Genomic DNA, 23,737 nt, shown 5'->3' on the forward strand with positions numbered 1-23,737 from the left:
AAGCCCAGATCAAGATTTAAACATGCCTTCTCCACTGGCGTCCTATGTACCACATGATGCTCAGCCATATTATACCTCCTTAAAGAGTCAAGAGACACTAGTTCTAACGGATGCTATTAAGGTCAATTCAAATTCATGGATGTTTAATAATCTCAAATTATCCTCACTGAGAAGAATGACAATTAGTGAAAACTACTGATCAACACTTGTACTTGTTCATTTGTATATCAAAACAATCTGGGGGTCCTCATTTCACAAAATACTTGTTTTCTTTAGGGAGGGATAGCAGCACCTAGGTGGGAGAAGGCACTGGCGACCCACTCCAGTACTCTTGCCTGGCAAATCCCATGGTTAGAGGAGTCTGGTAGGCTGCAGTCCATGGGGTCACTAAGAGTCGGACACGACTGAGCAACTTCACTTTCACTTTTCACTTTCATGCATTGGAGAAGGAAATGGCAACCCACTCCAGTGTTCTTGCCTGGAGAATCCCAGGAATGGGGGAGCCTGGTGGGCTGCCATCTACTGGGTCACACAGAGTCGGACACGACCGAAGTGACTTAGCAGCAGCAGCTAGGTGAGAGAACTATAGCTAAGTTTTCAGCTTCTTTGCACCTGCCTATGTCATCCATACTTTTCAATGTGCTTTCTTAATCATCAAAATAAGTTACTAAAGGAAAAAACTATCTTATGTATTTTACTGTAACTAGTTTTAAAACATAAGTAATAGAGTAAATGAAAAGCATTCCTAAACGTATTCTTACTGTCAACATTAAATGATCAGCACAGATGAAATAGGTTTTTCCTTAAGTTTTTGTTTTGTTTTTTGTTGTCTAGTAACATGTTTCTGTTTTTTCCTTTCTTACAAGTGTTTTACTTTTCGCTTATAATGAATGCTGATTTTGCAGATGTAAATAAAACTGAAAGGAAGACAAAGATAACAATTCCGTAGACCAAACAAATTTAACTACCACAATCAAGAATAAAAAAAAAAGCAGGAATTTAGGTATTGTTTTACCTTTTTTAAAAAAAAAATCAGCTCCCCAAATTTGGAAGAACTGCTTTAACATTTCTCTAACGATATAATTTCATCACTTCAAAAAAGTTTTTATAAGATATAAATTACTTTTTAAATTATATTTTTTTCAAATGGAGACTAAATTTCTGGGGGAGAAAAAGACTTTGCCAAATATTTGCCCACAAAATGTGCACAGGATATGCACATAATTGTCAGGTCAATATAATCTAAATAACAAATAATACTGTTTTAATCACACTCCAAAACCATCACAAGATGCTGACAATGCTAATAGTTCATCTTTGCCCAATTTAATGTTTTACTCATTTTGTGAGAGAATAAATATTTTAAGAAAATTGATGCTTTTATGAAAGACTTCAAAAGAAAACTAATTTTGTCTACAAAAAGGACAATTTCCCAGTGAACATCAAAAGAGACAAAATGAGTGGCCTCAGACCAAAGATAAAATACCTTTTTCCTCACATAACAGTTTCCCCTTCTTTCCAAACATCAAATTACCATAGTAATGCTTAGTTACACCACCACAGTAGCCTCCTACAGGACTTCCCTCCCTGACTACCGTAACAGTCTAGTTCTTCAAGGTCTGACGAATTTACAACTTACAGTCTGAGAGCCTTACAGTGTCTGTAAGAATTTATCATTGTGCCTCCCCCCAAATTTATATGCTGAAGTTCTAACCTCCAGTACTTCAAAATGTGACAGTAATCTTCTGGAACACTGTATTTATTTTGTGCTCTCTCCAGCGCCTAATTCAGTTCCTCCTATCTCCTAATCTATTACTATCTACTCAATGAATGACTATCTTAGACCTTCTTGGGAAGTGTCTCACAGGAAAGCAAGGATATCAGTTTTCTCTATCTAGAAACAGTTCATCTCCTTATTCTTATCCGCCCATGTGGAAATGAAACTGAAGTCACTCAGTCGTGTTCCACTCTTTCTGACTCCATGAACTGTAGCCCACCAGACTCCTCATCCATGGAATTTTCCAGGCAAGGAATCTACAGTGGGTTGCCATTTCCTTCTCCAGGGGATCTTCCCAATCCAGGGATCGAACCCCAGTCTCCTGCACTACAGGCATTCTCTTTACTGTCTGAACCATGAGGCAAGCCCTCACCCATGTGGAATCCACTATAATTATTTAAGTACAGCATATCAACTTTACCATACTACATGTCATTTCCAATTGTATTTATACTGATGCTCTTTTATGCAGGAAACTAATTTACAAGAGAAAATAATTGTGTTCTTGTTATAAATATGGGGTTGATAATGTTATGTAACAATGTACTAATAACAATATCAAATGAACTGCTTCTTTAGGCCAAATGTGTTTTAAGAGCACATGTGACTATTTAGAAAATAATATCATTCACATGCACCATCAAGCCATCCTGAATTGTACAGGAAGGTGTTTACTTCTTCACTCAATTACAGAATCTTCGGCTGATAGACATGTAGCTTGCTCTAATAACATATAGGAACATTTCTAATCCAATATATTATCTCTGCCCAAAGATCTTTTGTGAAAAGCACAGAGGGCTTTGTTCAGTTCAGTTCAGTTGCTCAGTCGTGTCCAACTCTTTGCGACCCCATGAATCGCAGCACGCCAGGCCTCCCTGTCCATCGAGTCCGTGATGCCATCCAGCCATCTCATCCTCGCTCGTCCCCTTCTCCTCCTGCCCCCAGTCCCTCCCAGCATCAGAGTCTTTTCCAATGAGTCAACTCTTCAGATGAGGTGGCCAAAGTACTGGAGTTTCAGCTTCAGCATCATTCTTTCCAAAGAAATCCCAGGGTTGATCTCCTTCAGAATGGACTGGGTGGATCTCTTTGCAGTCCAAGGGACTCTCAAAGAGTCTTCTCCAACACCACACTTCAAAAGCATCAATTCTTCGGCGCTCCGCCTTCTTCACAGTCCAACTCTCACATCCATACATGACCACAGGAAAAACCATAGCCTTGATTAGACGGACCTTAGTCGGCAAAGTAACGTCTCTGCTTTTGAAAATACTATCTAGGTTGGTCATAACTTTTCTTCCAAGGAGTAAGCGTCTTTTAATTTCATGGCTGCAGTCACCATCTGCAGTGATTTTGGAGCCCAAAAAAATAAAGTCTGACACTGTTTCTACTGTTTCCCCATCTATTTCCCATGAAGTGAGAGGGCTTTGTGCATATTGTAAATATACAAAATGGAGCAACTCAACCTGAGTCCAGTCTATGATATCAGACTTCAGATGTAATCTGGAGAAAATCATCTGCTCTTAACACAGGACAGTATCTTCCAGGCAATTAACTGCTACTCTCCAGCTTCAAATCCCTTAATCTAAAACCTAGACAATGGGTGCATTTCTTTGGAAAGCAGAGCCCCTCCACCACAGCAGCTAAAGACCTGAATCAATGTGAAATTACATTTCAAGGCCTTCCAAAAACATCTTAGAGCACCAAGCCTTGCAGACATGTAGTCAACTCTGGGGACAGCCTCTACTCTGACAACACATTTATGCATTCAAAAGTTACCTGACATGCAAAGAGGACTGCAGGGACGAAACAGGGCACTGCCTACATGCCAGAAATTTGGAACACAACAAAACCTGACTTCCGCCTCTCCCTTCCCCAGCAACAACCACCACTGGGCTCAGGCACTACAATGAAGCAGTGTGTTAAAGGAAGAAAGGAAACCAGAAACAAGTGAAGGGAAAAGAAATACTGAAAAGAGCCAAGGAAATGGGAGGGAAGGTTATTACATGTGAGCAATCTAGTAGTAAAACATTGAGATAAACATCGATTTTTTGTTTGTTTTACAAATAAGGTAGGCAAGACAAGCGCTGATGAGTCAAGGAGCCCCCCAAACTACCTTTGCGTAGGTGACAATTTGCCTGTGGAAAGGAACTTATGACACCCCCTAACCTCTGCTTCTCTCTACATAAATAAACAAAAATATAGTTATCAAAACTGCTCAGGTAGCAGAGTAACTAGATGTCACCAGAACTCACTGCAGAGCACCTTGAGATATAGCTATCTATATTAAACATAAGATAACTAAATATATAGTTTCTGCTAATCAGAAACCCCACTTTAGGCTAGATTCTAAAAAAGAAAGATGCCAAAAGGTTAAGAAAACTTTTTGAGAGTGAAACGTGGAAATGAGAAAATCCAGCACATTAACTTGCCCAACTACTGGGGAACAGTCTGCCATTTCCTAGGATACCAGAAACAGGACTTAAAAGGCAATGAAATTAAACAATACACTCATCACAAGAGGGAGTATGTAAGCAATACTTCTGAAGCCTGATCTTGATTGGCAACTTTTTCTGTAGAGTAAGACAGTAAACTTTTGGGACTCTGAAGGCTATCCATCTCTATCTCAACTATGCAACCAATCAACTATGTCACTGCTTCTGTGAAACCAGATACCAAGAGTAAGAATGCACCACGGACAAAAGGAATGAGTGCGGCTGTGCTCCAATTAAACTTTATGGGCACTGAAATTTGATTTTCATGTAATTTTCACGTCATGAAGTGTTATTCTTTTGATTGCGTTTTTCGACCATTTAAAAGTGTACAAACCATCCAAAGCTCTTAAACTTCAGGGGAAAAAACCAGGCTGCGGCAGAATATTTGGCCCATGGCTCTTAAGTTTACATATCTCTGCTTTTAAGGATTTTCCTGTCAACTGTGAGGAGCAGAGTGTGCAGTACAGCCCAGTCTAGATAAATGTCGCCCATTTATAAACTAGCCCATTAGCAAGCAGGAAATCTGGGCATCCCAGACAAAATTATCTCCACCACCCTCCAAAGCTTCCAGCCCCTCCCTCAGGCAAGGGTGCAGGTGCAGTCACCTTGAGCTTTGCATTGCATTAGAACTCTAGCCAAGGAACTTCAAGTTTTGGGGTTTTTTTTTTAATTCAACTGCCTAATTCTACCAAGGGCTAAAGCAAGTATTAAGCAAATTTAGATGATGCAATTCTTAGATAAAGTTCACTTTAGTCACCTATACCCAAACGTACATGTAACCCTGAAAGCCCACTGCATCACCTTGTAAGTTTTTCACACTAGATGTTATTTATTCTTAACAGGCAACCTAAATGAGAAATGTCCAGAGAAAAGGAGTGTTTACACCATGGCTGTCCAACAAAGCTGGATGACAAGTTTGGCCACTTTTCAGATTATTCCCCTCTCGACATCAAAAGAACTTGGAGAGGTTTCCTTCTAGGCTGGTGAAAGTAAGGTCCTCTCATCTGGTATCTCTGAAACATTAGCTGCCACCCGCTCCCATTTCGCCCAAGGCACATAGCGCCCATACCCAGGTTCTGCCCTAGCAGAGCGACCTCAGCACCCCCAGCCGCGGAGATGGAGGCAGACGTCCCGCCACCCTCGACTCGCCCGCGGACACTGAGGAGCGGCGGCCACCTCCGGCCTTCGCACGGCCCCTCCTCCTCTCCGCAGTCCCAGCTTGAATTTCCACGCGATCTACAGGAAAGAATAGCCCAGCCTTTGTGCCTCTGTAAGAACGCAAGCAAGAATTTACACCATCACCACCGGTGAAACAAACACACACACATACACGCACAGCGTATTCAGAGAAGCGCTTCCCTAGAAACATCCGGCATCCTGAGGCTGCGAAATTGCAGACAAAGGCGCCCCACTGGCGCGGGCTGGGTGGGGGGGGGGGAGAGCAGAGGGGGGGAGGCGAGAGAAAAATGCTCCCACCAACGCGGACACGAGATGTTAAGGGCACGGGCGCTAGGGGGAGGGGTGAGAAGTGGGGGCGGGTACCAGTGAGCCGCCCGTTCTGGGTGCCCCGCTGCAGCCGAGGCGAGGATCGCCAGTCTAGGGGCGCATCCCCATCCCTGCCGACCCTCGCGGAGCAATCGAGTGGGCGTCCGGGCTGAGGCGCGGCCAACAGCAACAGGCGCCCGTGCCAGGCCCGGGGCTCCCCTCCCTGCCACCCTTACTATGCCCTTCCAGGCGAACGAAAAGATGAAACTTTTCAGCCTCTTAAGAGTCAACAAGAGCAGAAGAGGAGGGAAGTGGATTAAAGAACCAGGACGACCGCTCGGGAACCCGGCGAGTCGCAAAGGAAACTTCCAGACTCCCATTCTTTTCAAGAGCCAAAGAAGCAGCGACTTCTCGGTAGCGCGGGGTGGGGCAAGCTCACCCCTCCCGCCGCCCGCGCCGAGCGCCCAGCCCCCGGCACCCGCGCACCTTCCCAGCCGGGGCGCGCGCAGGCCGCGGGGGCGCGCTCCGGCCTCCCGGCCCGGGCCCCGGCGCCGCTTACCCGGCTCGCGACGGCCGCCCTCGGCGGGAACGCTAAAGGGGCGGGGGGTGGGGACGCGGGGAGCCTCGCCTCGCCCACGCTTGCTCTCCTCTGTCGCGGAGTAACGGCCCGGCGAGGAGCTTCGGAATGAACGCGCACAGACGCTCCCGCGCGACCGAGAAACTTAATCCCGCCCGAGCACCGGCGGCCCGAAGCCAGCTTCAGCCTCCGTCGCCCCCTCCCGCTGCGTGCGCCGCACTTGCGCCAACCGGGGCTGCCGCGGAGGCGGCGGCGTTGGCGGCGGCGAGGCTCGGGCCGCCCGGGCTGCGTGACGCCTGCGGCCGGCGGGGCGGCGGGCGCGCCTCGGCCAATCAGGGGGCGCGGCCCAGCCGGCCGGCCCGGGGTTTAAACCAGCTCGGCGGGCGCTCGGCTGGGGTGTGGGGAGTGGGCTACGCGAGGTTGTTGGGGAGAAGCCCCGTTTAATTCCAGTGTCAAATTTTAAAAAAAGAAGCGTTCATTTGGACAAGTCTGCCCCATGCAATATTTGGGATATTCTTCTACACCAAATTCTTATACACTTCCCTGGTGGTTCAGATGATAAAGCATCTGCCTACAATGCGAGAGACCTGGGTTCAATCCCTAGGTCGGGAAGTTCTCCTGGAGAAAGAAATGGCAACCCACTCCAGTAGTCTTTCCTGGAAAATCCCATGGACGGAGGAACCTAGTAGGCTGCAGTCCAGGGGGTCGCAAAGAGTCGGACACGACTGAGCAACTTCACTTTCACTTTCTATACACTAAAAAACTGTTTATCTGAAATTCGGATTTAACTGAGCAGCCTTGATTTTATTTGCTGAATCTGGCAACCTTTGGGAACTTATTTCTGAGAACCTCTTTTTTTTTTTTTCTTTTGAATCCCAAGGGAAAGGGCCACCCACTCCAGTATTCTTGCTTGGAGAATTCCATGGACTGACTACAGTCCATGGGGTCACAAAGAGGTGGACACGACTGAGCGACTAACACACACTCTCTCTCTCCCTCACACTCTGTCACAGTCTGTCTCTCTCTGCTTGTTAAAGTGATGAGAAGCACTTTAATGAGGACGCCTGGGCGCTAATCTCACTTTGTAAAAAAGTAACTTTTAGCGCATCAGTGTCCATTTTTTGACAATAATCGAACTAAAAGACACAAAGGAAAAAATGTAAGAAGGCTTCAGAATTACAAGGTGCCAGAAAAAGCATGTTTATTTCTATCTTGTGCCGATTAAGATTATCTTTCTGAAATCCTCGATTCATGAGTCCCAGGAATCTTGTCTGGGAAAGAAAATTGCTCCCTTTTCAATACATAAGTGTAACATTAGGGCATACATCAAAGGATACGCAGAAGCCCAATTAAAATGTTTAAAGAATGTATTTAATATCCTGAATTAAAGATCTATTTTTCCTTGGCAGAATTGTAAGTTTTGATTTGTCTTTTAAAAGCGATTTGTATATATTTCTACAATATTCACCAACTATTTGAGGGGAAATAGGTTATAAGATAGACAAGACTTCAAGGGGAAATTGGTTTGAGTTTTTAAATGGATATTTTCAGAAAGCTACAAAATGAAACATTTGCCTGCAAATGACTAGGAATTGAGTAAAGTGACCTCAGTGCCCTGGATGGAGTATCCTCAGCCCAAGCACCCTTGTGCTTTTATAAACATGAATCCGCCTAGTTTTTCCCACCAGTGAAAGAAAAATACTGACTAGATTTCTTCATAGTATATGGATATTCATTTCCTCTGAGTCTTTTGAAAATAAAAGTTGAGATGTAGTAAGTGGAAACTCATCCGAGCTTAAGGTTTCCCCTTGTCTCTTCCGCACACCTCTGCATTGTGTAGCATTTCAATAAGCACTCTCAGGCTTCACCATTCTGAAGAAGAGACAGAAGAGGAGGAAAAAAGAGGAGAGAGAGAGGGAAGGTGGGAGAAAGTAAGGAAGGAAGGAGAAAGGAAAGGAAAGGATGGAGGGACAAAGGAAAAAAGAAAATAACCTTCCTGAGCATCTCCTTTCTCATCAGCTACCACACTTTCCCCTTTTCCTTCACAGTTAAGTTTGTTGAAACCAACTAACCGAATCTGGCTTCCTGGTCTATCAGGGCACTAAAGGGACTTTACTAGGGACACAGTGATCTTCCATCCAGTAAATCCAATGAATATGTTTCTCGCCTCCTATTCCTGTCTTCTCAGGTGCATCCATAACTGTTGCACATTCTCTCCCTGAACTGTTCCCCTCCCCTTGTCTTTCCATGCAATCACCTTCTCTTGGTTTTACGCCTTCCTCTTAGGGGCAGATGTGTGAGTCCTGAAGCTCATACAATTTAAGACTCTGCTTTAAGAAAAGAAAAACAAAGATCCTTCTTGTGAAAATTTTTCAAAACTACGGTACCATGTAAGCCTGTTGCTAGGACTTTTCCCAGACAAAAGAAAGACCCAGAATCATCACCTTTATTAGCTGCAAAGCTGCTCTGCCTTTGTCAGACCACTCTTCAATATTCTTTGCCAACTAATCGCTCCTTAATCTTTAAATGGAACTCCTCAAGACTCAATGATAGGCCCTGTTTTCTTTTTAACTCTATCTCTAAGTCAGTTCATTCTCACCTCTAGTTTATCATTTATTGGTTAAGGATTCCTAAACTGTTATCTTCAATCCAGACTTCTTCATCTGTCTGAGTGTTTATTTGACTTTCCTGTATATATCTGTCTCAAACCTAGATTACTCAAAATGGAGCCATGATATTTCTGCTCAGGCCATCTTTCACAGTTCAATATTTCGGTGAATAGCACTGCCATGGACTTTACTCCATGTTTCCCATAATTAGGATAAACCCATTGAGATACATTCTCATCTATACGCTTGTTCCATAGTATTCATCCTACTCTATACATTTAGTTTATGCATTTCGTTATATATGCAATCTTTCCATTCTCTCTTAGACCATAAACTACTTGAGAGAAGTGCCTGCATCACCATTTTATCCTCAGAGCACAAAAAAATATTTCATATCTAATTAGTGTTCAGTTGACATAGGCTAAATACACGAATGCAAAAATGAATGATTTATCTATGTAACTTTTGTTTTCTTGTCGTAGAGTCATCTCCAGGCATCCCATTTGGAAAGAATTCTCTTATTGCTTAAAAATTCCAGATGATTCCTCCTCTTTGAAGAGCAAAGTCCTTCCATTTGTCCTTTTCCAAATCTGGTTATTCTCAGATGTAAAGAAAGTGCATGAAATACTAGTTTGTAGAAGTACAGAAGGAAAATGATGCTATAACTAGCTACTAAAGGTATTCTGAGAGTCTTGAAAGGCAAAATGGCATTTCAAGCGTACACAAATTTAATATCTTGGTTTGTCGCAAATCTATACATGAGATTAAAATAATGGATTGGTTTAAAAGACACTGTTGTTCTGGTCTCATTTAGCAAAGCAAATTGTACATGCCCACCTTAAATGGTAATACATCAGAGGTCAAAAAAGCATTTTGTTTCCATTGCTTCTTCCATAAAGCTATCCAGCACTGGGATGATTCCACTCAGGATCATCTCCTTTCGAAGTAAACTCGTATTATTACTGCTGTTTTCTCTTACACTTGTTCTAACCCAGACACAAGCTTTCTGGTAGTAACAAGACAGTGTGGTTTATTGCACTGGTTTAAAAAAAATTTTTTTAATTAAAATAAAATCTTACAGAAAAAGCCCAAGTATAACGCAGATAAAGTAGAGCTGCTCTCCTCCATGAGGTGGGTTTAAACTCCCTGTGTATAGATTAATGATTCTTTCTATTCTTTCTATTTCATGTAAAGCACAGTCTTTGGATCTAATGATGACGGAATTAGGCACATTGTCTGCATCCCAGTTGTTTTCCTAGGGAAGCATTCTGCACACTAATTCGTTTCTATCAAATCTGAATAATGTTCAGACCAATTTTGTAAGGGAAAATTTCTGTGGACTCCCAGTATTAGCTAGATTTTTTTAAAAATAATTTAACAAGTATTGATACAAATATCAATTAAGTATATAAAACTTGGATACTGGCAAAAGGTCCAATTTGTCTACTCAAAACCCTTAGTGTCTGCCTGAAAGAAATCCTGGAAATTCCATGTACGTACGATCCATCAAGATAGAAAGTTGCCTCCCAGGCAAAAGAGTCTTTGTTCTGCTTTCGACAGCGATCCAGTCCTTCCCTCACTTGGTAGATGTTACTACAGGGCCCCCAGGTCAGTATTGTGTATGAACCAGATCCTTTTCCCAGGACCAAATGACTTTGGAGGAATTCTAATTGTAGGCCAATGGTTTATTTCCATATCTTTAAACAGCTGTGTCTGTTATTAACTAATAATGCTCCATTTAAATGCAAACTAGATGATGTGTTTACATCTCTTCCTGCCTAAGGATTAGCTAATATATAACAAATATTCATTTTTTAGTTATTATAGTTTGCAGAAAGGTTTTTATATTCAGTGTTGGCTGGATAACTTTATGATTTTAAGTGGCCTCTAGCTGGAGAAGGAAATGGCAGCTCACTCTAGTATTCTTGCCTGGAGAATCCCAGGGACAGAGGAGTCTGTTGGGCTGCCGTCTATGGGGTTGCACAGAGTCGGACACGACTGATGTGATTTAGCAGCAGCAGCAGTTTCTCAACTAAAAGAAAGGAGTTTGGATACTTTTTTTTTTTTTCTGTTTGTTCAATTTTAGAAAAAAAATAGGCTATTTTAAACAATCTTTAACTTCTTTTGATAATTGAAAACAGACAAGATTGAAAAAAGAAGAATGTTAGGATAATAAATATATGTCTACAAGAAATCCATTAGGAGGAAAGAATGGCTGGGAGGGAATCCCAGGCATGTGAAAAATGTAAAACTTATATCTCTTTTGAGAACATGTAGAGTAATCTGTCTCCCTTCATATAACAAACTGTTTATGGAAGAACAGAGGCACTGCATACTGCATGTGTGACTGGGTCTTATCAGAGGAAGAAAGAAAGGGCATTGGGAGGTCATGACCATCTGACCTTGACTCTGTTTACTCACGGACCCACAGAACTATGGTGCAGTGAAGAAAAGCTAGGAGAAAGCTTTAGGATGAGCTTGTTTTTTGGGTGGAACACATCCAAGTAATCTGAGTCGAGTTGATACCAGCTAGAATGACATTTGGAATCTCTCTCCTGTAAAGTATTTCCTCTGCATCACGTATGCTATTAGAGTATAAATCAGTTGTCCAAAAAAAAAGTCAAAATAAACAAGCAATAGCCATAATGAGAACTTGCTTAAGTCATATCATAATTTTAAGGTAATACACCTCCTTTGTGATGACAGAAAGAATAGGGAAAAGAAATTGTGTTTTTGAGAGTGCCGCTGGGTAACTAGATCACACTTTACCTGAAGTCCATGCCCTCTTTTCTATTTTCACTTACATGAGACAAAAAATATCCTTTAGTTCTTACACTAGTGTGAATTGTGTCTTCTGTTATTGGCAACTAAAAGCTTTCAAACTGGTGAAACATACATATCAAGCCATTCACAATGATCTAAACAGTACTTTCAACTTCCTAGGAACACACTGGGTTCCATCATCTAGTGGGAGTTGTTAAAAAATAGCTAGGAATATGGGAAAGCCAAGAGTTTCCACAGGTGAAACTCACCAAGAAATGTAATATATTTCTGATTATACTACAAACATGCAGGGAAAACTGTAAGCTTGTTTCAGAGGATGTAGCTCTACAGACCAGGTTTTCTTTGAGTCTCTGCATTTCTACCATAATTATGAGTCACTGTAGTCCTTTCCCTATTTCTCTTGCTTTCCATCTTCCTCTGAAAATACTTGTTTAAATTGGTTCCTTGAAAGTCTGGTGGTCCTTAATGTTCTGATCTATTTAATAAAGAGGCAGTAAACAGTTCTAGTCTCTATCCTTGGAAGCCTTCTTGACCCATGTGCTTCACTTTTGAGGAAATAACATGTAGGAGACCCTAATTTCCAGAAGGAGGAAGTCTCGGCTTATAGTCATTGAAATGTTTACAAAGGACGTCTCTAGGTGTTTATCTGAGAAATAGATGATAGATGCCTGGCTGTCAGCTCTGTATGGAAGCTTTGTGTGTGTGTGAGTGTGTGTGAGTGTGTGTGTGTGTGTATGTATCTGTCTGTCCGTCTGTCTTTATGCATGTGTGCGGTGATAATGGTAATGTTGATTGTCCTAATCCCCATATTTTGGACCTGACATTTCATTTCTATTCTCCATCGTACCTTGTTTCCAGCTTCTTTGCATTTTTTGTAGCTTCTTCACAGTTTCCAGCTTCTTAGCAGTTATAGAAGATAATTCAGTTCTTTCCAGCTATAGCATTGTAGGCTCTCGGGTAGTGTTTCTCAAACTGTCTATGCAGAGTCCGATTTTGCATTTTAAACTTCCAGTGTATGTCTGCCCACTGTGCTTAAAATGGATTACTAAAAAAGTGATTACATGCATGGATGTTGCATCAATGTTAAATTAGTATAAAGATTTTCAAAGCAACTTGAAATGTCAGTGTGGACCAAGCTGTAAACCACATTTTGGGGAGCAACTCTGCAGGGCCTTGCTACTCCAAATATGGTCCATAAGCCAGAAATATTTGCATTGCTTGGGAGCTTGTCAGAAATGCAGAATCTCAGTTATCACCCCAAAATTCTGAATTTGCATCTTCAGTTTAACCAGACCTCCAAGTGCCCATTAAAGTCCTTAGGAAGTTTCCACTCTCACTCTTTCATCTCTTTCTTGTCTTCTGGGAATGTGCTGCTGTATCTTTATCTGAAAAGATTTCTCTTCAGAGCTTCAGACAGCTCGCATCTCCTCCTCATTCAGGTCACAGATCAAATGTCACCTCTGTGAAGAAGGCCTCTCTTCTGCTCCAACAGAAGCAATAGTCTGTCTCATGCCACATTACCCTGTATTCAGTTCAGTTCAGTTCAGTTCAGTCGCTCAGTCGTGTCCGACTCTTTGCGACCCCAAGAATCGCAGCACGCCAGGCCTCCCTGTCCATCACCATCTCCTGGGGTTCACTCAGACTCACGTCCATCAGGTCCGTGATGCCATCCAGCCATCTCATCCTCGGTCGTCCCCTCCTCCTGCTGCCCCCAATCCCTCCCAGCATCACAGTCTTTTCCAATGAGTCAGCTCTTCACATGAGGTGGCCAAAGTACTGGAGTTTCAGCTTTAGCATCATTCCTTCCAAAGAAATCCCAGGCCTGATCTCCTTCAGAGTGGACTGGTTGGATCTCCTTGCAGTCCAAGGGACTCTCAAGAGTCTTCTCCAACACCACAGTTCAAAAGCATCAATTCTTCGGCACTCAGCCTTCTTCACAGTCCAACTGTCACATCCATACATGACCACTGGAAAAACCATAGCCTTGACTAGACGGACCTTAGTCGGCAAAGCAATGTCTCTGCTTTTGAATATACTATCTAGCTTGGTCATAACTTTTCTTCCAAGGAGTAAGCGTCTTTTAATTTCATGGCTGCAGTCACCATCTGCAGTGATTTTGGAGCCCCAGAAAATAAAGTCTGACACTGTTTCCACTGTTTTCCCATCTGTTTCCCATGAAGTGATGGGACTGGATGCCATGATCTTCGTTTTCTGAATGTTGAGCTTCAAGCCAACTTTTCACTCTCCACTTTCACTTTCATCAAGAGGCTTTTTAGTTTCTCTTCACTTTCTGCCATAAGGGTGGTGTCATCTGCATATCTGAGGTTATTGCTATTTCTCCCAGCAATTTTGATTCCAGTGTGTGCTTCTTCCAGTCCAGCATTTCTCATGATGTACTCTGCATAGAAGTTAAATAAGCAGGGTGACAATATACAGCCTTGACGTACTCCTTTTCCTATTTGGAACCAGTCTGTTGTTCCATGTCCAGTTTTAACTGTTGCTTCCTGACCTGCATACAGATTTCTCAAGAGGCAGGTCAGGTGGTCTGTATTCCCATCTCTTTCAGAATTTTCCACAGTTTATTGTGATCCACCCTGTATTACTTCCTTTTAAATGTTTATCACTATCCAGAATGCTTGCTGTCCTCCCTCCTGTCTCCCAACCCCAGCTAGACTCTAAACCCCATGAGAGCAGAGATCTTGTCTGTCTTGTGTCTTGTCTTTCAACCTGTGCGAGTACAGTGCCTGGAAAGTGGTAGGTTCTGTTGGCAACGCTAGGTGTGTTACTTCTGTTGACTCATGACTTAGCTTGCCCACCACTGGCTCCTCTTGCCTCCTGCTTCTGTATATTGTTTTCATTGTGTGTCTCTCTGAATTTGTAACAGAAAATCCAACATAAACTGACTTAAATAAAAGGGATGCTGGTTCATGTCCAGAGGAAACCCAGTAATCAGGCATAGATCAGTTAGGGCTCTGGCCCTTTTGCCTCTGACTCTTTTGACCCCACCCATCTCCATGTGTCAGCTTCATATTCAGGCTGGCAGCTGGGTAAACAGGGCAGTCCCAGATGTCACATACACACGAAATGCTGTTCACAGACCATCCAGTGTGCTCACTTGCTTTTAAAACCCAATTAAACTCTGTCCTCACACCTCCTGCAGCATTCCTTCAACACTCCTTAGACTGAACTAGATTACACGTCTATTCACAATTCAAAATACTTATACACAAATAGAGAGTTGTAGAATCACAAGCAATAAAATGTACACATCTCAAGTGTGCATTTCAGTCCATTTTGATAATTATATAGACACCAACAAATCAAGATGTCAGATATATCACCCCACAAAGTTGCCTTGGGTTCTTCGTAGTTAATCAGATGAGTACCAGCCTTGCTGGGTGAGCCATACTGAAGCTGGAGGAAAAAGGAATAATCAGGAATACTGATCCTGCCCTTATTTAAAATGCTGATGTTTTACTCATTATTTACCTCAAGTTTATTTTTTAACATTGCATTAAAATATGATTTATTTTGATCATTAGGTGTTTTTGGTACCCCTCCTTTAAATTTTGTGCCAAGGCGAATGCCATACTCTCTTCACTCACCTCTTCTGTTGCAACCCTGTGTTCAATGAACCTCTCTCTGTCTAGCTATCTCTGTCTCAATATGATTTCTCCACGTGACCTGTCTACATGATGACCTCAGGACATTCTTCCATTGTAGCTGAAGGCTCACAGTGTAAGTGTCTATGAGAAGCCAAAAGGCCAGGGGCATTCCCTATCTGATTTAGGCTCAGAAGTCACCCAGAGCTACTTCTGCCATGTTTCATTCATAATGACAGTCACAGAGACTCACCAGGTACAAGGAGAAGGGACAGATACTCTATCTCTTTATAGGAAGAATGTCAAAGAATTTGAAGACATATTTTAAAACTGTCGTGGAGCCTGGTGGCTTTTATGGCCAATTTGAAGTGTTAATAAATAGACCTGATTTTAGTACTAAAATTTCCCAACCAAATGAATTTTTAAAAATTTTACCTTACATTCAATTTAAAGTATCCTCTTTGCTCCAAGGTGTAGTTGGATGGTTTTGGTTTTATTCATTACTTCCTTTCCATTCACTCACTGCTATTTCTGGCTCTTCCAAGTTAAGGATAAGAGAAGCTGGGAATCAGACAAAAAAGAGCACAAACGTATTTTTTTTTACTTGGCCAGATGTTGAAAACTCTCTTCCATGGCAGGTAGCCAAAGGCAAACTCCATCTCTTAAGGGCTGATTTAGTGATCTGAAGACCTCTTCCACTCTGGCTCCCTGGACCTCTGCCCAGTTTAGAGATGATGTACATTCCTGCTGACCTCCTAAGACTCCCAGTCAGCTCCTGCTTTCCTGGCACACCCTTTACAGCCCCTTCCTCCGGGGGTCTGTACATCCAGGCATGAAGTTCTTTGGAGAAAGCCTTTCAAAATGGGGCCAGTCTAGAAGCACTACTTTCCAAGTTCTCTTTATGACAAACCCCCAATCCATTCAAATCTATAAATTGGTTTTGGACCAACCATCTCAGGCAATTCAAGACAGCCTGTCACATTCAAATTTTTCTAGGGGAGAGTCAGGCTCACATCTCTATGATATACTTCTCATACTCTGGAGAACCTCGATTAAGTTCCCTAAAAGATTTTCGCACCACACTCTGTTTCAATAGCACCACCAGATCAGACCTAAATTTTCACAGCTCAGAAACGTCCAGTCTGTGTGAGGAAATGCCTCCCCTCCACAGACTTTATTTTCTTGGGCTCCAATATCACTGCAGATGGTGACTGCAATCATGAAATTAAAAGACACTTGCTCCTTGGAAGAAAAGCTATTATAAGCCTAGACAGCACATTAAAAAGCAGAGACATTACTTTGCTGACAAAGGTCCATCTAGTCAAAGCTATGGTTTCTCTAGTAGTTATTTTGGATGTGGGAGTTGGACCATAAAGTAAGTTAAGCACTGAAGAAGTGATGCTTTTGAACTGTGGTGTTGGAGGAGACTCTTGAGAGTCCCTTGGATTGCAAGGAGATCCAACCAGTCAATCCAAAAGGAAATCAGTTCTGAATATTGATTGAAAGGACTGATGCCGAAGCTAAAGTTCCAATACTTTGGCCACCGGATGCGAAGAACTGACTCCTTGAAAAGACCCTGATGCTGGGAAAGATTGAAGGCAGGAGAAGGGGACGACAGAGGATGGCGTGGTTGGATGGCATCACCAACTCGATGCACATGAGTTTGAGCAAGCTCTGGGAGTTAGCGAAGGACCGGGAAGCCTGGCGTGCTGCAGTCCATGGGGTGGCAAAGAGTCAGATATGACTGAGCAACTGAACTGATTTTTGTTCACACAAATCAGAATTGGTGAGTAATTCTCTTGAAGTTCCATTCACTTTGGTGGAAGATTTTGAAAAAGCATGACTTTGCCCAGCATGAGCAATAGAAGAGAAATGTGTAGTATTTTCTACCAAGGGTACAATTTTCTCCAAAGAAAGCCTCACTCTAAAAAACCCCCATGAATTCCTACTTGATGGCTTTGAAAATAGATGATAAGTGAAGCATATCAGCATTTGTGTTGATTTCTTAGTAAGTGCCATGGGAATGTGTCTAGCTCTTCTGTTTAGAATATGTGAATCAGATATCCCTAGGGTCCAGAGATTGGGATTTCATCAAAGTTTCAAGACAACAAAAATATCCCAGTTAACACTGATACAGATCCTGTTATCCCATATTAAGGGTCACATCTTACAGTATATGTTGCTTTATCATGTCCCATTTGTCTCATTTCTTGCATCAATATCAATTTGTTTTAACTGATATAGCTTTATATTGTATTTTAACAACTAGTACCCTCCACTACTATTTTTTTCCTCAAAACTCTCATAGATTTCCTCACCTGATAGAATTTTTAAAATATATACCTTAACTTATGGAAATCAAGAATATTAGAAAATCCAAATGGAATTTGTACTTTATTTTTTCTTTTAATAGAGTCTAAAGTTATTTGCATCTCTTTTAAAACTAACAACATAAGCAGATTTTATGAAATCTATATTTTAGAGGCAAATAGAAAAAGCAGTAGTGGCTTTGAGATGTAGTTCTCTACCCATCCCGCAATTTCCCTTTAAAAATGTAATGTCAGCCAGAGGTCAACTACCAAGTTAATTCACTATATAGATATTAAGTGAGTTATGAGATCTGCTTTGTCATTTATAGTTTAAAAATACATGCTTACCTAGGGGAAGTTGGAAATTGAAGAACAGTGATGAAGAGGAGACTAGAAAAGCGAAACGCTTTTAAGCTACATGCTGTATCTATATTATCATCCATACCTTTTAAAGTCTTTGCTTCCCAGTATTAGTTCTTAATCTTCTCAGCGTGGTAATGATAACTGAAATTTAAAAAATATTTATCATGGATAAAGCAAAGGATTTAAATTATCTGTAGACTAAATAATTCACCTATGAAAGGTCTTATCTTTGTTTTCAGGAATGATGCAATTAATGAACACAGAGATTATACTTTCTAAAAGGGTTTATAAAATGAATGAACATGGAACATTCTTAGTAATCTTGGTTCAGTAATAAGATTGTAAAATTGAAAAGAGCAAGGTGAAAAATTTGACAAGAGCAAACTAACCCATCAGTAACATTATCTCAAAGGAATAGTTGAGATATTTCAAACTTTGCAGGGCTTTACCTCTTCATAATGTTCTCTGAATTTTGGTTCTTTATCTCTGTGATAAATGCCATAGTCTTTATGAAATAGGTCAATGATTGAAGAAAATTTGGTCTCAATAAGTACAGGTTTACTTATATTTGATATCAATTATAAGTTTGAGGGTTTTCTCTTTTATCTTATGTTGCAATTACATTACATATGATTGACAACATGTGAAGACAAAGCTTACATGAACAATATTCAGTACATTGAGTATATTGTTTAACATTTTTAGAATAAGAAAATTTTAAAAGATTAATTGGCACATATGTGGGAATGTGTATTATATGATGATTATATATGTGTAGCAGGCAAGTTCACTGAAATATTCTGAAGGGCTTTTGGCTTAGACATATCAGGTAAACTTGGAAGAGAAAGAAGAACTAGATTAAGAACTGTTCTGTATTCACTTGAAAGACAAGTTGGATATAGAGCTCAGAGAAATTTGGTACTAGGTCACTGGACAAAATGCCTCATTTTATTTAAAGTAGACATATCTTTTGCTCTGTTGTTTTACTTTAATTAAGTAATGAATATCCTTGATCACAGTAGGGACTAGATGATAAGTGGATGACTGCCATTCATTATTTAGTAAATGATAACTAAGTACCTAGTAAGAGCCCCACTCCGAGTTCCTTACAGGAACAGAGACTATGTAGGTCCTGCTCCCAAGACACTCATATCGCAAAGGGGAAGGCAGGTAGGACGACAGCAGTGTGGCTATATTGTCCATGCAGACAAGGCCTCATTAGCGTTCTGTAATGGCATTAGACAGAGCAGGCAATGGCACCCCACTCCAGTACTCTTGCCTGGAAAATCCCATGGACGGAGGAGCCTGGTGGGCTGCAGTCCATGGGGTTGCTAAAAGTCAGACACGACTCAGTGACTTCACTTTCATTTTTCACTTTCATGCATTGGAGAAGGAAATGGCAACCCACTCCAGTGTTCTTGCCTGGAGAATCCCAGGGACAGGGGAGCCTGATGGGCTGCCATCTATGGGGTCGCACAGAGTTGGACACAACTGAAGCGACTTAGCAGCAGCAGCAGCAGCAGCAAAAGCATTAGAGGGCTACCGGAGGGCTTTAAGATGGACAAGAGCATTATCAACTTGATAAATCTCAGAGACCAAAAAAGTAGAGGGAAATTACCTTTTCAGGACAAGACCTTCTGTCTCTTCTTTTTGAGGTCAAGTGCAAAAGGCTTTTTTTGCACTTTGTTTTGAGGCTTTTTTTTTTTTTTAAGTCTTTGGACAGACCCAGACTTAGGGTTCTGAGGCAAAGAGGGGAAGGAATGCACCTGCCAGAGAGAGCTGACTGCATACATGATATGTACCTCATGTACATATAGGGTGATATGTACATCACAAAAGCACAGGAATATTAGTCCCTTTCTATGGCCATGTCAGGGCTTCCCAGGTAGCTCACTTGGGAAAGAATCCACCTGCAATGCAGGAGACCCTGGTTCTATTCCTGGTTCTACTTCCTGGGTCAGGAAGTTCCCCTGGAGAAGGGATTGGCTACCCACTCCAGTATTCTTGGGTTTCCCTGGCGGCTCAGATAGTAAAGAATCTGCCCGCAACGCAGGAGATCTGGGTTTGATCCCTGGATTGGGATGATCCCCTGGAGGAGGGCATGGCAACCCACTCTAGCATTTTTGCCTGGAGAATCCCCATGGACAGAGGAGCCTGGCAGGTTACAGTTCATGTGGTCACAAAGAGTCAGACATGACTGAGCGACTATGCACAAGCACATGGCTATGTTCATAACAGTTTTCAGCAAAAATCTGGCTTCCGCCTATCATGTGCTCAGTATCTATCTGTTGCTTATAAAACTTGTCCCAGTTCCTAACTGAAAGTCATCTCTACAACCAATGATCTATTATCTCAGATTTCTGGACTTCTCAGGGTCCCCACCAATGATGTCTCAATACCTACACACACTACACGTACTACTTACAGCAAGGACTGTACTGTGAACACTTTCCTATACCACCTCTGCTATTACCAGTGCCACAACTACTACAATTTCCACAATCATCTCCACTATCCTGCGTCTTATAATCAACACCAACATCATCCTAACAACCAAAGTAAAATTTAAATGTATACATTTCACTACCATTCAAATACCCTGGAAAGCATGAATTTTATTGGGGAATGCCCTTGGGATCAACATCTGGATGAGGGGGTCTTGACAGAAGTAGGGCTGGGCAAAGGGAGGTGGTGAATGTTATAGAAAGTCAGGTAAACCCTCAGTAGATTATACAGGCTGCTCCAAAACTAAAATGGCCCTTTAGAGTGGTCCCACCTTGAAGAAAGGGGTCTGGTCTTTTATAAGTTTATGGAAATTACCTAAGTTGTTAACAGTATTCCCAAAGATTGTTTCAACATCATCATCCTTGCCTGCATCTTTGTGGGCTTTGCTTTTGTTTGTTAATGTTTTTCAGATATTTTCCTAATTCTGTATTTGTTCTCCAGTAGGGTCTGCCCAATTGCCCTTCTCTCTGGACACAAAAGTATAGTGCAAAAAATGCAATGCTGAGTACAGCAAGATCAGAGTACAGTCAGCTCATTAAAGTATCCTCAAGTGGAAGGAGACAAATACCAATACCATGACTGACTCAAGCCCAAGAAAGCAAGTATAATGTGAAATCCAGAGGCAGAAGCAGGGTAACAAACAGGAAACAATTGGGTATCAGGAACAGGATAGAAACTGGAGCAGGGAAGAAATTGGAACAGAGCAAGAATAGGTCAGAAACAAAGCAGTTGCTACAAACAGCACCCAGTTACCACAGTTTGCTTTTAATGGTCAATTAGTCCTCATTATGTGGAGAAATGGAGTTGTTAGCATGGCTTAAAAAAGACACAGAAAGGAGTGATTTTAATATTTGGGTTTATTTCAAGAGAAATGGACCAGGGCTGAGTTATGAAGAAATAAAAAACCTAAACAGCCCTATTACTAGTGAGGAGATTAATCAAGAATTAAATCAAAAACCTAGGGCCCAGTGGCTTCACTGGTGAATTCTACCAAACATTAAAAGGAAAATGAATAACAATCTTTTTCAAATTCTTCCAGAAAATACAAAATGAGGGAACACTTCCAAACAAGGCCAGCATTTCCTTGATACTAAAACCAGACAGGGACTCAACAAGAAATTTACAGGCTAATATTCCTGATGGATATAGATGCAGAAATTCTCAACAAAGTATTAGCAAATCAAATGTAACAGTACATTAAAAGGATCACACACCATGATCAAATGGGACTTATTTCAAGGATGTAAGGATGGTTGTACATCTGTAAATTAATCAACGTGATATACCATATCAACCCAAATGAAGGATAAAATGATATGATCCTCCCAATAAATGCAGAGAATGTATTTGATAAAATTCAACATCTGTTTTTGATAAAACCTTTCAACAAGTGAGTGTAGAAGAAATGTACCTGGGTATAATAAAGGCCATATATGACAATCTCACAGCTAACATAATACTTACTCAACAGTGAAAAATTGAAAGCTTTTCCTCTAAGATCAGAAATAAGACAAGGATGCCCACTCTCATCACTGCTATTAAACATAATATTGGAAGCCATAACAGAGTAATTAAACAAATAAAAGTTACCCAAATCATAAAAGGAGTAAAACTGTCACTATTTGCATATGACACAATATTATGTAAATAAAACCATAAAAACTCTACCAGAAAACTATTAGCATTAATAAATGAATTCAGTAAAGTTGTAGGATACAAAATTCAATTGTATTACTATACACTAATAGTGAACTATCAGAAAGAGAAATTCAGAAAACAGTCTCATTTATAATTGCATCAGGAAGAATAAAATACCTAGGAAACATTTAACTAAAGAGGTAAAAGACTGTTACTGAAAACTCTAAGGCACTGCTGAAAGAAGCTGAAGAATACACAAACAAATAGAAAGATACTTCATGTTAATGGATTGAAACAATATCATTAAAATGTCCAAACCACTCAAAACAGTCTCTTAATACATATTCAATGTAATCTCTATCAAAATTCCAATTGCATCTTTACATAAATAGAACACATAATCCTAAAGTTTGTATGCAACTGCAAAAGATACATTTCTTACGCATCTCTCCAAACAATATTTTTTAGGTTCCTTGGTCAACTGGATACCAGCTCAATTCTAGAATGGAAGGAAAGAAAAAATGGGAGAATCCAGGTTTTTGCCCTCTTTCTCTTTGCTTTGGGCAGCCTCGGGCAGTGCCTTTTTTCCTTGTAGATTCCTGATCCTTCTGGATGGATACAGAGGTTGCCATTTGTCATGCTCTTGAGTTCTGGTAAACACTGCCTTATCTATCCTTCTTTCTCTTCACCTTTAGGCACACTAGAGACTTCCTGTTTTAGGTTTGAGAGGTCTCACCATCCCCACCTTGGTTTGTCTGCTTTTCCAATATACTTGTAACTCATATCTCATGCAAAAGTCTTTTTCTTAAACCAGCTGGCATAAGTTCTGTTTCCTTTCTGGACCTTGATAGAGCCTCTAATTTTTTCTGTTCCCTTGTGCAAAATGAGGATTGCATTGACTTCTAAGGTCATTTCAGCTTTTTTGCAGATTACTGCCTACCAACCCTTTCCCAGCAATCTAGTACACCTGTTCATGCATTCATTTAACAAATAGTGATCTTCTGACTACCAAATGTGAGGCCCTATTCTAGTTCCTGAGGAAGCAAACAACAGTGAAAACAAAGTCTTGCTCTCAAAGAGCATGCATCCTATTGTGGGGGAGGATAAACAAGTGTTACAGTTTCATTAGTACTGAGGTTTTATTTATTTTTCAACTTTAAATATACAGTTTTTTGTACTGTATTTTATACAAATTGTTAAGTATATACTTATACATTTCATAAATTTCCCACTGATAAGGCCCCATGTGAAATTTCCTAAAACATATGACTGATCTAATTCATATCCTTAATCATCATAATAAAATACATTAATAAATGGTTGCCCATTTCAGGTGTGTCTGAAAATTTCACACATGCATTTTAATTATCACTTTTGCAAAGGACCAAATTCAAGACGTTTTAAAAAATACTGAAATCTATACATTCTAATATCAAATATGAAATCTGTTCTCAGAAAATAAACTAAGATATTGATGAAATATGAAGTCACATGATCAGTGCACCCTTATTACAAATAGGAAAAGAATTAGAACCTAACAAAACATCCAAAGGTAAGGAGGTGCTGAAGTAAATGTTTTGTCCATGCAAGAGAATATTC

General features: G+C 40.9%; 1 protein-coding gene across 28 annotated transcripts in view; it reads right to left on the reverse strand.

The window, feature by feature from the left end:
• Positions 1–23,737, reverse strand: part of MPDZ (multiple PDZ domain crumbs cell polarity complex component) — a 668,265-nt gene that overhangs the window by 171,792 nt on the left and 472,736 nt on the right. For 18 of the 28 annotated variants that reach the window (XM_060409479.1, XM_060409476.1, XM_060409471.1 and 15 more), the window contains exon 1: positions 6,311–6,570. The exons of 4 other annotated variants lie outside the window; for them this stretch is intronic. The gene's annotated coding sequence lies outside the window, so the exon portion shown is untranslated. Of the gene's footprint in view, positions 1–5,602; positions 6,189–6,310; positions 6,571–18,077; positions 18,137–23,737 lie in introns of those variants that run through there. 6 more of the 28 variants (XM_060409480.1, XM_060409462.1, XM_060409457.1 and 3 more) reach the window with 2 other exon arrangements.

This window comes from Ovis aries, chromosome 2 (genome assembly GCF_016772045.2).
Source record: "Ovis aries strain OAR_USU_Benz2616 breed Rambouillet chromosome 2, ARS-UI_Ramb_v3.0, whole genome shotgun sequence".
Lineage (NCBI taxonomy): Eukaryota > Metazoa > Chordata > Mammalia > Artiodactyla > Bovidae > Ovis > Ovis aries.